This window comes from Myotis nattereri, assembly GCF_964212035.1.
Source record: "Myotis nattereri genome assembly, chromosome: 8".
NCBI lineage: Eukaryota > Metazoa > Chordata > Mammalia > Chiroptera > Vespertilionidae > Myotis > Myotis nattereri.
Genome location: NC_138083.1, coordinates 2,807,705 through 2,821,097, shown reverse-complemented (window position 1 = coordinate 2,821,097; position 13,393 = coordinate 2,807,705). Strand labels below are relative to the sequence as shown.

General features: G+C 56.5%; 1 protein-coding gene across 2 annotated transcripts in view; it reads right to left on the bottom strand.

Annotated features, from left to right (window-relative positions):
• ZBTB46 (zinc finger and BTB domain containing 46) overlaps positions 1 to 13,393 on the bottom strand; it is a 61,994-nt gene that overhangs the window by 41,836 nt on the left and 6,765 nt on the right. The window lies entirely within an intron of this gene.

Genomic DNA, 13,393 nt, shown 5'->3' with positions numbered 1-13,393 from the left:
CCCTGGACTAGATCTGGACCCTCGAGGACCCCAGGGGGGCCTCAGGCAGCTGCAGCACCTTGTTCATCTCCATGCGGCACCCCTCCCCCGTGCATTCTGCCTGTGTCGCCCAACCTGTGTGCCACGTCCTCTCTCTCCGCTGCCTACCTTGGTTTCTCTGGGACGAGGTGCCACAGACCAGGCAGCTTAAAAAACAGAATTTTGTTCTGGCATCGTCTGGAGGCCTGAATCCCAGACAGAGGTGTCAGCAAGGTCCCTCCCGCTGAAGGCTGAGGGCCGTGCACCTGCCAGTGGCTGACCCCTGGGCCACCGTGGCTTGTGGACCATCCCCACCCCTCCTCCGCCTTCCACGGCATCTCCCTGTGTGCGCATCTGTCCCTGTGCCCCTTCTTATAAGGACACCAGTCATGCTGGCCTAGGACCATCTGCTCCAGTGTGACCTCCCTTCACTAGTGCATCCGACTGATTCCTGGCCACACGATGGGAGAGCCAAAGCGCCGTGCGCAAAGAGGAAGCGTTGGCGTCATCGCCTGCTCTCCCACCCGCATAAATCTCTACTCGCCAGTGGAACAGACCCCAGGAGCCAGGAAGACCTCTGGGAGGGGGCGGGAGCGCAGCGCGTGTACAGAGGAGTAACAACCTCCCGTTGCTGAAGTAGGTTACCCTCAGCCAGGACAGCTTAAAACCCACGTGCTTCATAGACACTTGTCATGCGAAGACAAGACATTCTCACTAGGGGAAGAGGCACGAGGACACGGACCTAAAAGTAATCGAAGGTAGTGATCCTCTCAGTAGATTCGTCGGCTGCGGGAATCCGGGGACATGCTCCATCCCCGAAGCTTAGGGTGGCAGCTGCATTTGTGTTTCATTTGAAAATCTCTCAGTATCAGGAAGATGTCTGTGGGGTCCAGCCCACCTGGCCAAAGAAGAAAAACAGCTGCCCAATGGCCAGCTGCCCGGTCACTGCTTGGCAACTGTGACCCTAAAAATGGAAGCAACCTGGACAGGGAAGCCAGTCCTGTCATATACCCACCAACAAGTGAGGGCACCCGGGAGACGAACGCAAGCTCATGGTGTGAGGGCAAGGGCAGCAGAGCACCTGCCCTGTTTGGTGAAGTGCATCATCCAATGGCTGCAGGACACACACCTGGCCACGGGACACACACCTGGCCATGAACACACACCTGGCCATGGAACACACACCTGGCCGCAGGACACACACCTGGCCATGGAACACACACCTGGCTGCAGGACACACACCTGGCCACGGGACACACACTTGACCATGGAACACACACCTGGCCGCGGGACACACACCTGACCATGGAACACACACCTGGCCATGAACACACACCTGGCTGTAAGACACACACACCTGGCTGCAGGACACACACACCTGGCTGCAGGACACACACACCTGGCCATGGAACACACACGTGGCCATGGAACACACACCTGGCCATGAACACACACCTGGCTGCAGGACACACACACCTGACCATGGAACACACACCTGACCATGGAACACACACCTGGCCGCGGGACACACACCTGACCACGGAACACACACCTGGCCATGAACACACACCTGGCTGTAAGACACACACACCTGGCTGCAGGACACACACACCTAGCCATGGAACACACACCTGGCCATGAACACACACCTGGCTGCAGGACACACACACCTGGCCATGGAACACACACGTGGCCATGGAACACACACCTGGCCATGAACACACACCTGGCTGCAGGACACACACACCTGACCATGGAACACACACCTGACCATGGAACACACACCTGGCCGCGGGACACACACCTGACCACGGAACACACACCTGGCCATGAACACACACCTGGCTGTAAGACACACACACCTGGCTGCAGGACACACACACCTAGCCATGGAACACACACCTGGCCATGAACACACACCTGGCTGCAGGACACACACCTGACCATGGAACACACACCTGGCCATGAATACACACCTGGCTGCAGGACACACACACCTGGCCATGGAACACACACCTGGCCATGAACACACACCTGGCTGCAGGACACACACACCTGTCCAGGGAACACACATCTGTTCACAGGACACACATCAGTTCACAGGAACAACCTGTGGGCTCACACCTATGGACAGATAACCTGATCACCTGTGCTGCTGCCCAGAGCAGAGGGCACTTTTCATGCACCTGAGGGGCACGTGTGGCACCCCTTGAAACAACCACTTTGGGACCAAACGAACTTGAATCCATGTTCCAGACCAAACCCTCAAAGTCGAGCTGGCCAGAACGGGGCTGGGGGCTCATGAGTGGCCCTGCCATGGACAGCAGGGACATGGGGACGCCACACATGACCCAACGGGCTGTGGGTAATGAAGGGGTTCCCCAGGCCGTCCTGATTGGGCAGGCAATGTGCCTGATGCTTTCATTGCAAGTACGAGTGCTTCCTGGATAAGGCCAAGAAGTCGCCCTCTTGCAGAATCACAGGGGCCGTGGGGTGTGAAGACTGTCGAATGGGCTCGCCAGCTGCACTGTGTGTTCAGTCGTAACTCGGAGCAGGGCTGGGTCATTTTTCCTTTCATCCCCAAGAAGCTCTGCCAGAGAGGCAACTTGTAATAAAAATGTAAAACAGTGGATGCAATTTAGCCGTCTCATCCCTGTTCCACCCGGACGAGAGCACCAGTCTGTGCAGGGCCCCGGACACCGCTTGCGCCCTGCTTCCAGGCAGGGGTCACATTCGAGAATTTGGAAAAGCTCATATGACATGACCGTCCCTCTCAAACATCACCACACTGCCTCTCACCTCTGACTTTTCGCCTCTGCATTTCAGTGAGGCTTAACTTAAAGTTTTCCTTAAAGTGTAATCTGACAGACAGCTGTTGTTTAAAGTGGGAACAAGGTAACTGTAGCGCTAGAACCAAACTGTGGTCCTGGTCGCCAGAAGCCAGGCAGCTCCCACAGCCTCCTGAGGAGGAGGACTTCTGAGCCCCGTTTCACTAAACGGGTCTTTGCAATTATACTGGTGAGACTTTTCTAAACGGGACACGTTTGGAACAGACAGGTCACAAAGAAGACATACGAGTGGCCATGCAGGAAGGTGCTCACCTTCGTCAGCCCGCTGGGACGTGGGAGAGGGACCGCGCCAGTGTCAGCAAGGACAGGGAGCACTGGGACCCCCACTCCGCTGCTGGGAACGTAAGATGGGCAGCCACCTTGGAAGATAGCTTGATGGTGTCTTCAAAGTTGAGCAAACACCCTAGGACCCGACAATTCCAACACCAGGAACCTACCCAAGGGACGTGGAGACACAGATCCACGCAGGACTTGCACAGTGGCTTTATTCATAACAGTCGAATCTGGAATCCACCCAAATGCGCACCAACAGGCGAACAGACAAACAGGTGCGTCCCCGAGGCAGGCCCGCGGCAGGCGGAGGCCAGGCACCTCGCCCACCTCCCCACTCCTGAGCTTGTCTGAACATCCCTCCACACCCATGGCCGAATCTCAAAATAATTACGCTGCAGAAAAGAAGCCAGACAGAGGGACAGGGTATGAGCCCATTTCTATGAAACTGGAAAACAGCCTAGTCTACTGGGAAGGAGCCGAGGCGTCAGGGGGGCTGGGCCAGGCGGGCGGGCAGAGCGCGAGCTCGCTCACACAAGGTGCGAGCAGCATTTGTATGTAAATGACTCCTTAAGAAAGGTGACCAGAAATCTATTTTTGTGAAACTATTCTTGCTCAACTACAAACCTGTACTTATATTTATTGACATTTGTTGTGGGTGGATGTTGTGCCCCCAAAATTCATTTTTTGAAGCCCTAACCCCCAAGAGCTCAGAAGGTGACCTTATCTGGAAAGAGGGTCATTGCAGATGCAACTGGTTAAGATGAGGCCCCTGAGGGGCCCTGAACCCACGTGGCAGTGCCCTTCCAACAGCGGAGTTTGGACACAGACACAGAGGGACACTGCTCCACGGCAAGGAACCACCAGAAGCTGCAGAATCCGGGACGGCCCTGCTCAGCCTCCCCCGAGGGAGCGGCCTCCGCACCGGACCTCGGCGCATCCTCCTGGACAGGAGAGAATAACCCTCTGGTGCTTAGGACACAGGACGTGGTCCTTTGTTAGGAAAACCCTCACACCGCCTCCGCTCCTCGCGCCACGAGGCCACCGGCACCGCGGTGCGGGAGAGCACGTGCTCACGCCCAGCACGTCCCGCAGAGCCAGGCAGCCCCGGCCCCGGCGCCCTCCTCCTGTGCGACACTGTGTCCCATGCTGATGTGTTCAGATGGTTCACTATGTGTTGAAAAACCCACTTTATAAATCAAACTTATAGACATAGTATTATTATTCATGGTTACGTGTTAAAATTTAAAATTGAGCCCAGCCAGTGTGGCTCAGTTGGTTGAGTGTCACCCCATGCACCAGGAGGTTGCAGGTTCCATTCCCAGTCAGAACACACACCCAGGCTCGATCTCCACTAGGGGGCATGCAGGAGGCAGCTGATGAATGTTTCTCTCATGATGTTTCTATCTCTCTTCCTCTCCCTTCCTCTTTCTCTAAAAATCAAAAACATTTTTTAAAAATGAATATTTTAAATGAGCTCCTCACTGGAAAGAAATACTCCAAAAATGTTAGCAGAAGTCATCTCTAGTCACCTGACTTTTCTCTGGTGAGAACAAATGGACACTGTTGGTTGCTGAATGTGACACCTCCCAGCCGTGGCAGGGTGACCTTCTGAAAATGCACACCAGTGACTGCCACCTGCCCACTGCCGGCCCTTTGGGCAGCGGCTCTGCAGGCCCAGCCCCACCCTCAGCCTCCGCTCCTCCCTCCCTGCTGCTCTGGCCTCTTTCGGTTCCTTGACTTCCATCGGCCCGGAGCACCTTCCCCGCCTGCTCACATGTTACTTCCTCTCTCCTGCACCCCCACTCCAACCACACAGGGCCAACCCTCCTCCAGACACCATGGGGTGTCCCCTCCCTGCCCAGCTCATGTCACACGGCTGTACGCCTTGACAGAGCCACATGGGAACGATATTTGCATCACACATTAGCCCAGTCCCTTTACATGCCAGCCTGGATGTGCTCAGCAGCCTGGGTCACTGTGAGGACACCACCCACCTGCCCAGGTAGGCAGCCCCACGACTCCCTGAGGGCTAGGCCAGAGTAGGGTGATTCCAGGTCAATACAAAGTGCTGTAGGAGCCACTGGGGAGAGGCTGGGCTGGGGGCAGCTTCCGCAAGGGGAGAACCCACAAGGAGGCATTCAAAGGATGGGCCATCACTCTGAGGTTCAGGGCCCTGGGCGGCCCATCTGACTCTGACTTTGACCTAGGACAGAGCCAGTCCTGGCCAGAGCTTAAGGAGCAGCGTCCATGTTGCACTTTTATGGGTCTGTGTCCAGCTACTCAGCTGTAGGAGCAGAGACCTGAGCCAACGTGGAGAGAAAGGTACAGGCACCCCATCCTCCAGGCCAAGCCCCAACCTCTATGAGGTGCCAGACTGCTGAGCCAACTGCCCTGGCTGTTCCAGCCCAGCTCCGAGACTGTGGCCCCACACAACATCACTTGGACAGAAGAACCACCCAGCTGAGCCCAGTCAGCCACAGAACCTTGAGACAATGAGCCTGTGTCTCAGGGTGGACAAGTGACCATGAGACTGGGCAGGTCCAGCAAAAGACCCTGCAACCAGCTCAGGGCCTACCGGCTGAGAATTCTGCCAGAACTCAGGGTGGCTGGGGCACCAGGCACCAAGACGGAGAACCCAGAGGCCAATGCTTCAAGGGGAGAGAGACCTCGAGCACAGCCACCACCGGGTCCCAGGCGTCCTAACTCAGGTTCTGGCGCCGGGGAGAGTGGCCTGGGGCCGGGAGGCCCCGAGCATTCACCTGAGGGCAGAGTCGCAGGCAGCTCTGGGAACTTCCCATTTCTCTGCTTCCACTGGGGGGAAGTTGGTCTGGGTTGGAAGAGAGAAAGGGGAAGAAGTCACCTCAATGCATGTACCCAGGCACCTCCTGCTATGCTGGGTTGGGTCTGGACCTTTTGTCTTTAAACCATGCTTGCTCTTTTGTTTTAAGTCCTCACCCTGAAGATATTCTTTCCTTTGTTTTCTAGAGAGAGTGGAAGGGAAAGAGGAGGTGATAGGAACATCCACATGATGTGAGAGAGACATGTCAATTGATTGCCTCCTGAATGTGCCCCTATGGGGGTGGAGACTTGCAACCAAGGTACAAGCCCTTGACCAGGAATCGAACCCGGGACCCTTTGTTCCACAGGCCAGACACTCTAACCCAGCCGTGGGCAAACTACGGCCCGCCGGCGGATCCGGCCCGTCTGAAATGAATAAAACTAAAAAAAAAAAAAGACCGTACCCTTTTATGTAATGGTGTTTACTTTGAATTTACATTAGTTCACACACACACTCCATCCATGCTTCTGTTCCGGCCTCCGGTCCAGTTTAAGAACCCATTGTGGCCCTCGAGTCAAAAAGTTTGCCCACCCCTGCTCTAACCACTGCCCCAAAACAGCCAAAGGAGACCATGCTGATCTTAACAGGCAGTGACACTCCTACATTTTCAACTCAAGAAATACTTTTAAAATGTGTACATGCGGGTAGAAGTGGGAAGACAGCGAGTCCCTGGCCCCGGACAGGGAATGTGAGCAGTGAAGCTGTGGGCCCACGGCCACTCACCCTTGGTGTCCAGGCTCCGAGCCGCCAGCGGAGGCGACAGCTCAGAGCTCAACCCCATGCGTGGGTCTGATGTTCTGGTTGCCACAGCTCACGGCAGTCAGGGCAGCGACACAGTCATGCACCTCCATGGGCTGAATTGTGTCCCCCAAAAAGACATGTTGAATGTGACCTTATTTGGAAAAAGGGTCATAACCCAACAGGACTCGTGTCCTTGTGAAGGACAGGTAGGTGCAGGCACGCACAGAAGGAAGCCACGTGCAGACGGGGCGAGCGGAAGGGATGTGGCCTGCGACGCGCCAGGGGCTACGGACACCCGGACAGGTGAAGAGGCAGGAAGGACCCTCCCTGGGGGACCGGCCTGTCCACCTGGCGTCAACTTCTGGCTTCCAGAATGGTCACAAGATACATTTTCGTGGTAGTCCTTTGTTACAAAAGCTCTAGGAAAAGTCACATCAACTTTAGAAAATTTTAAAAATTTTATTAGAAAAAGAATAGGTTTATTAACAAGGCAGAAAAACCACTTCTGTGGATTTTAAATCTGAGACACCCTGTGACTTGTGCTCCGTGCCAGTAAGAAAAGAATCTAAGTAGGAAATAAAAGCAACGCCATCGAGCACTATGATGGACTCTTTCGTTGTATTATTCAACTTTTTGGGAGAAACACGTACAGTCACAGAAAACTTGTAAGAATAACTCAAAGGACCCTGGACCAGAAACACCAGGTTAACCTTTGGCAACGTTGGTTTACGCCCAGTGTCATGCTGGGGCCTTTAACCAGTCTCTTTTTCCTTAAAAGCTGTATCCCTGGCCCTGGTCAGCATGGGTCAGTGGCAAGAGTGTCAGCCAGCACACCGAAGGGTCGTGGGTTCGAGTCCAGGGCAAGAGCACATCCCTGGGTTACAGGTTCAATCCCCAGCCCTGATCAGGGCGGGTGTGGGAGGCAGCCAATTGATGTCTCTCTCTCTCTCTCTCTCTCTCTCTCTCTCTCTCCCTCCCTCCCTCCCTCCCTCAGTCTCTCTCACTCTTTAAAAAGCAATAGAAAATGTATTCTCGGGTGAAGTTTAACAAAACAAAAAGTTGTGTCCCTTGAAAACAAGAGAAGCCACAGTCTAGGTGAGGAGCTGCGTGCACAGCGGGCAGGGCCTGGCTGCCCCGGGCCTGCACGCCGAGGGAGCACAGATATTGGTTCAAACTGAGTCACATGTCCACTCTGGTGCCCAGCAGAGTTCCAACTGATCAAGTTGACATCATTTCTGCAAGAGCAAAGGCTTTTTTGAGGGTCAACCTATGAACCAGGAGGTCACTGTTTGATTCCGGTCAGAGCACTTGCCCGTGGTGCGGGCTCGATCCCCAGTAGGGGGCGTGCAGGAGGCAGCCGATCAATGATTCTCCCTCATCATTGATGTTTCCATCTCTTCTCTCTCTCTCTCTCTCTCTCTCTCTCTCTCTCTCTCTCTCTCTCTCCCCACCCCCCCTTCCTCTCTCTGAAATCAATAAAACCTTTTTTTTTTTTAAAGAAATTAGTAATCAAGGCCTAGCTGGCTTGGCTCAGTGGATAAGAGCTTCAGCCTGGTTCTGGGTTTGATTCCGGTCAAGGGCACATGCCTGGGTTGTGGGTTTGATCCCCAGTGGGGGGCATGCAGGAGGCAGCCAATCAATGATTCTCTCTCATCATTGATGTTTCTATCTCTCTCCCTCTCCCTTCCTCTCTGAAATCAATAAAAATATTTTTTTAAGTAAATAAATAAATAAAACAAAAAAAGAGCAAAGGCCTTTGAGAGGTCAACACCCATCAGGAGCTGAATGAAGGAGGTGAGGCGGGGAGGGGGGGGCGGTACCTGCCTGTGCGGGGCAGCACCTGCCACGGGCAGACCCTGTCTCCACCACCCGGGCTCCTGTCCACGTCGACATCGCCAACACAGCCAGGTCCACAACTGACCGGACCTCAGCAGTAAACAGGTCACACGGCCCCTGGCACCCCCACAGCAGCTGATGGAACCTCTGACCAGGGGGCTGAGCAGCACCAGCTCGGGGCACAGGCCAGGCCACAGGGGCCTGAGGCAGGGACATGTGAAGGACACAGGAGCCAAGCCGGGACAGACCAGGCCAGAAGTGGGCCCCAGAATGGGGCGTCCCCTGGACCCACCAGCATTCAGCCCGACACCAGTCAGAGGGCTCTGGGGAGGGCGGGTCTTCCTCCCTGGCCAGATCCAGGCGTGGGGTCACAACTGTGACCTGGGGAGGGCCAGGAGGTCCAGGTCACCCCCTGCCCTGTCGTTTGAGGGAGACAGACCCGCTCCCTGGGAAAGGCCCTCCAGGCTGGCTGGGGCGGGCTCCAAGGAGCTTTTAAGAAATGAAACGCCATGATTCACGAGGGAAGAAGTGGGACCCGCCAAGGCCTAGCGCAGGGATGCCGAGAGGGGCCGCCGGCCGGGGCCTCGGCACACACGGCTCTCCACGTCCGCCCTCCACGAGGGGCACAGCACGTGGAAGGAAACGGCATGGACGGTGCTGGCTGCTCAGCCAGGCAGCGGGGAAGCCCCACCTGCCCCAGGCTCTGCACCAGACCCAGGTCCCTCCTGGGGGTGTCCCCGTCCTCAGGGCCCCGCTGTGCAGGAGCTGCCCACCCGGGGTCGTGGGGTCCCGTCAATGCTTGCTGGGCAGCCCAGGGTGTGCCAGAGCCCACACCACCCTCCCCGGGCCCTGGCAGGAAGCAGCCCTGAGCTGCTGACACGGAAAGTCTTGGCTGGGGGCTGGGCGAATCCCTCGTCCCATCTCTTCTGCTTTTAAAATCAAAGTGAATCCTGTGACTTAATGTTAAAGTGTGAAAGGTGTCTGGGCCTAAAAGAAACCCAGTGAAATGTACTAGATTCTGAAAAGGGTCCAAAGTAAACTGAATTGTGAAGCCCTAACACCCTCAGGTGGTGGTGGCACGCCCAGCAGGGGTCACGGGGGTCGCAGACTCCACCGAGGAAACAACCGAAATGTCACTTGGTTCCCAGGTGTTCCCAGCGCTGCTGCTGACGACGGGAAAGTAAGAAGCACCCAAGGGCCGACGAGGAGAGCACTGACATGTGGAAGTGCACACACCCACGTGGAGCAGTGAGACGCCACTGACGCTGACGCTGCGTTTATAGGAAAATATGGGCAGAGATCGGAGCAGAGGGGACGCGTGCTCACATCCTCTTTCCCTCCAAAGCAAGCTCCTGTTCATAAAACTCCACCACGAACCCTGTGGCCTCCAGACGCTCACCTGGGCCGGACGGCACCAAGAGGAACCACGTCCAGGAGGGAAGGTCAACATAAACGCGAGAAACGCAAGCACCTTCCTTGCTCCCATTGGGAGCGCCAACGTGGGAGGCACCAAGGGACACTGTGCTTGACTCACGGACTTTCCTGACAGCACAGCGCATGTGTGGCGGCCTCCTGGGTCCGGGCCCTGCAGGAGGGGGAGCCCCAGGGCTGCCGGACCCCCACGGAGCACAGACTGCTCCTCTTGCCCCCTCTGGGCAGAGTGGCTGCCGAAGCCCGGCCCCAGACCGACAGCTGAAAACCAAAGGGAAACTCTTGGGGCATCAGCCACCCTGAAAGTGCCCCCCAGGCGCCCCCGTCAGAGGCCACACGCCCATGGCCACTGCAGCGACCGTGGGACCCCCTCGCCCAGTGCTGCTTCAGACTGCGTCTCACACTGTGTGAAGCGTCAAGTGCCACATGTGCCTAGAGCTCAAGTAAGTCTTCTCCAGCTTTGAAGACGGTATTTCAATGGCTGTGACCCTCCACTTTCTGGGACTCTTAGGTGAAGCGCCAAAGGCGCTGCTGGCAAAGGGGCCCAGGTCTCACCAGCTGCCTGGGGGGCAGAAAAGGGCCTGGTGTGACCTGGTGGGACAGGTGGGTACAGGTGCCCAGTGGACGGCCCCCTCTTGGCCCTCCACTTCCCCCGTGGGTAGGTACCCTGGGCCTCACCTCCACTCACCCCCACCAAAGTGCCTGCCCTCCTCACTCCCTCCCTGGGCCGCTGTGACCCTCTCCACGGCAGTGTCGCCATTGGTCTCTACTTTCTCACTTCCCCGCGGGACACACGGCACAGGAGAGCAAGGACCCGAACTGTGCCCTCTGCAGGTGCAGGCTGGGGGCTGGTGTGCGGGCGCAGTCACTAACACGTGGTCTGTCGGGCCTTCCCTCGGGGGACAGCCGCCGTGACAGGCGACAGCTGGCCGTGGCGGTGCAGCTCGGACAGAGGCAGGACGGGGAAGGCCTGCGCGGAAGTGTGTCCGGCAAAGGGGAGCGCTAGTGGTGCTGCTGTCAGATTGTGTCCCATGCAGCTATGTCTGGGACGCCGCCTCATTTGAAAATGGGGTCTTTCCAGATAAAAGCAAGTTAAGATGAGGTCATTACAGTGACCCTAATCCAGTCTGACTGGTGTCCTTAAAAGAAGAGGGGAGTCTGCTGGTGCTGCTCAGGGGCCAGAGCGTCGGCCTGCGCACCAAAGGGTCGCAGGTCTAATTCCTGGTTTGCAGGTTTGATCCCCAGGACCGGCACGGAGCGTGTGGGAGGCAACCAATCAATGTGTCTCTCTCTTCTCCCCTCCTCCCTCCCTCCCATTCTCCCTAAAAACCAATGGAAAAAAATATCCTCTGGTGAAGATTAACAAAAACCAACAAAGGGAAATCTGGGTCCTCAGGAGGCGGCCAGGAAACCAGGCAGAGATGGGTGCTGCGCCCAGGCCAGGACCCCCAGCACCCAGCGGCCCCAGATGCTGGGAGAGGCAGGGCGGCCCCTGCCCTGGAGCCTGTGGAGACGGCGGGCCGTGCCCACGCCTGCATTTCTGACTGCTGGCCTCCCGGATGTGACAGGGGAAATCTCTACCATTTATTTATTTAATCCTCACCCGAGGATATTTTTCCATTGATTTCTAGGGAGAGTGGAAGAGAGCGGGAAAGACGGAGAGAAACATCGATGTGAGAGAAACACATTGATTGGCCTCCTGCACGAGCCCTGACTAGGGCCCGGGCCGGGGAGGAGCCTGCAACCAAGGTACGTGCCCTTGACTGGAATCAAACCCGGGACCCTTTGGTCTGCAGGCCGATGCTCTATCTACTGAGCCAAACCAGCTAGAGCAAACCTCTACCATTTAAAGGCGCCAGATTTGTGGTATTTGTCACAATGGCCTCAGAAACTCATAACACGGCAACTTAACTCACCCACTTCTCCCAACCAAGACGATAGGAAAGGCCCCGCAACACAGACTGAGACCCCGACGGTCCTGCCAGTAGGGCCTGCCCCATCCAGTAGCTTGTGGCGGGGTCAAGCGGAGAACCACTGATACGGTCCATCCCTTCACTCCACGAGAGCCACGAGGTAAAGCTACTCTCGCCCTGGCCAGCGGCAGCAGCTGTGGAGGGAGAGGCGCGAGCAGGAGACAAGTGTGGGCTCTGGTCCTCCAGGTGCAGCTGGACAGGGAGGGTGAACCTCCGTATGCTAGACCCCAGGGGTGGTCCTTACACCACAGCTGCACCGAAAACGGCTTCTGGCCGCCTCACAGGAACGCTTCTCCTAAGGCACATGCTCGTGTTAGTGTGTCAGGAAAAATAAAAACAAAACATCAAACTCATGGCTGCATGAAAATTCCTGATTCTTAAGACAAGGCACAAAGTGAGATTGGCCCGGCCAGCGTGGCTCAGGGGTTGAGCGTCAACCCAGGAACCAGAAGGTCATTGGTTCAATTCCTGGTCAGGGCACGTGCCCAGGTTGTGGGCTCGATCCCCAGTGTGGGGCATGCAGGAGGCAGCCAATCAATGATTCTCTCTCATCATTGATATTTCTCTCTCCCCTTTTCCCTTCCTCTCGCTCTAAAAATTAAAAAAAAACAAAAAACTTATCTTTTAAAAATGAGATTGTTGCGAGCAATATCAAGCAAATCCAGGTGACGGACAGGTCAGCTGAGAGGTGACGCTGCGCCAGCGGTGCTTCCTCCGAGGGACACGGCACGGATCCCGCAGGTGGAGGAGAACTGCCCGCCGGCCTCCCGACGCCCCACGCACAGGCACGCCTCGGGTACCCTCGGCTCCACTCCACCGAGCGCTCTGCTCACCAGTGAGCAGCACGGCCTCTGCCACACGGGCCTCAGGCCTGGCGCGCTGTCGCCCTTGCCCCGGGGTCTCCGGTTCCCGGAGTTCCCACCATGCAGAAAAAGGCGAAAACATCCATGACCAGGGCCAGACCAGAAGGCAGAAACATTTAAAACCTGCCTCTCAGCCCTGGCTGGAGGCTCAGTGGTTAGAGCACTGGCCTGTGGGTCAAGGGCAAGTACCTCAGTTGCAGGTTCCCTCCCCAGCCCCTGGTTGGGATGTGTGCGAGGCGGCCAGTCAATGTGTCTCTTTCACATCGATGTTTCTCTCTCTCTGTCTCTGCCCCTCCCTTCCACTTTCTCTCTAAAGATTAACAGAAAAATATCCTCGGGTGAGGATTAAACAAAGATTAAAACCCATCTCTCAGTCCCTGAAAGGTTGACTCCACTGTCCAACCAAATTCAGGGAGAGACCGGCAACCCAATGTGAAAGACGAGGAGCCCGCAGGCAGCCTCGCCGCTCACTCTGCCCTGTCTCACTCTGCTGCCAGCGGCGCGAGGAAACCGAGGAAACCGGGGAAGCCGAAATGCCCCGATATCACACATGCCCTGGCCAGTGGCCTG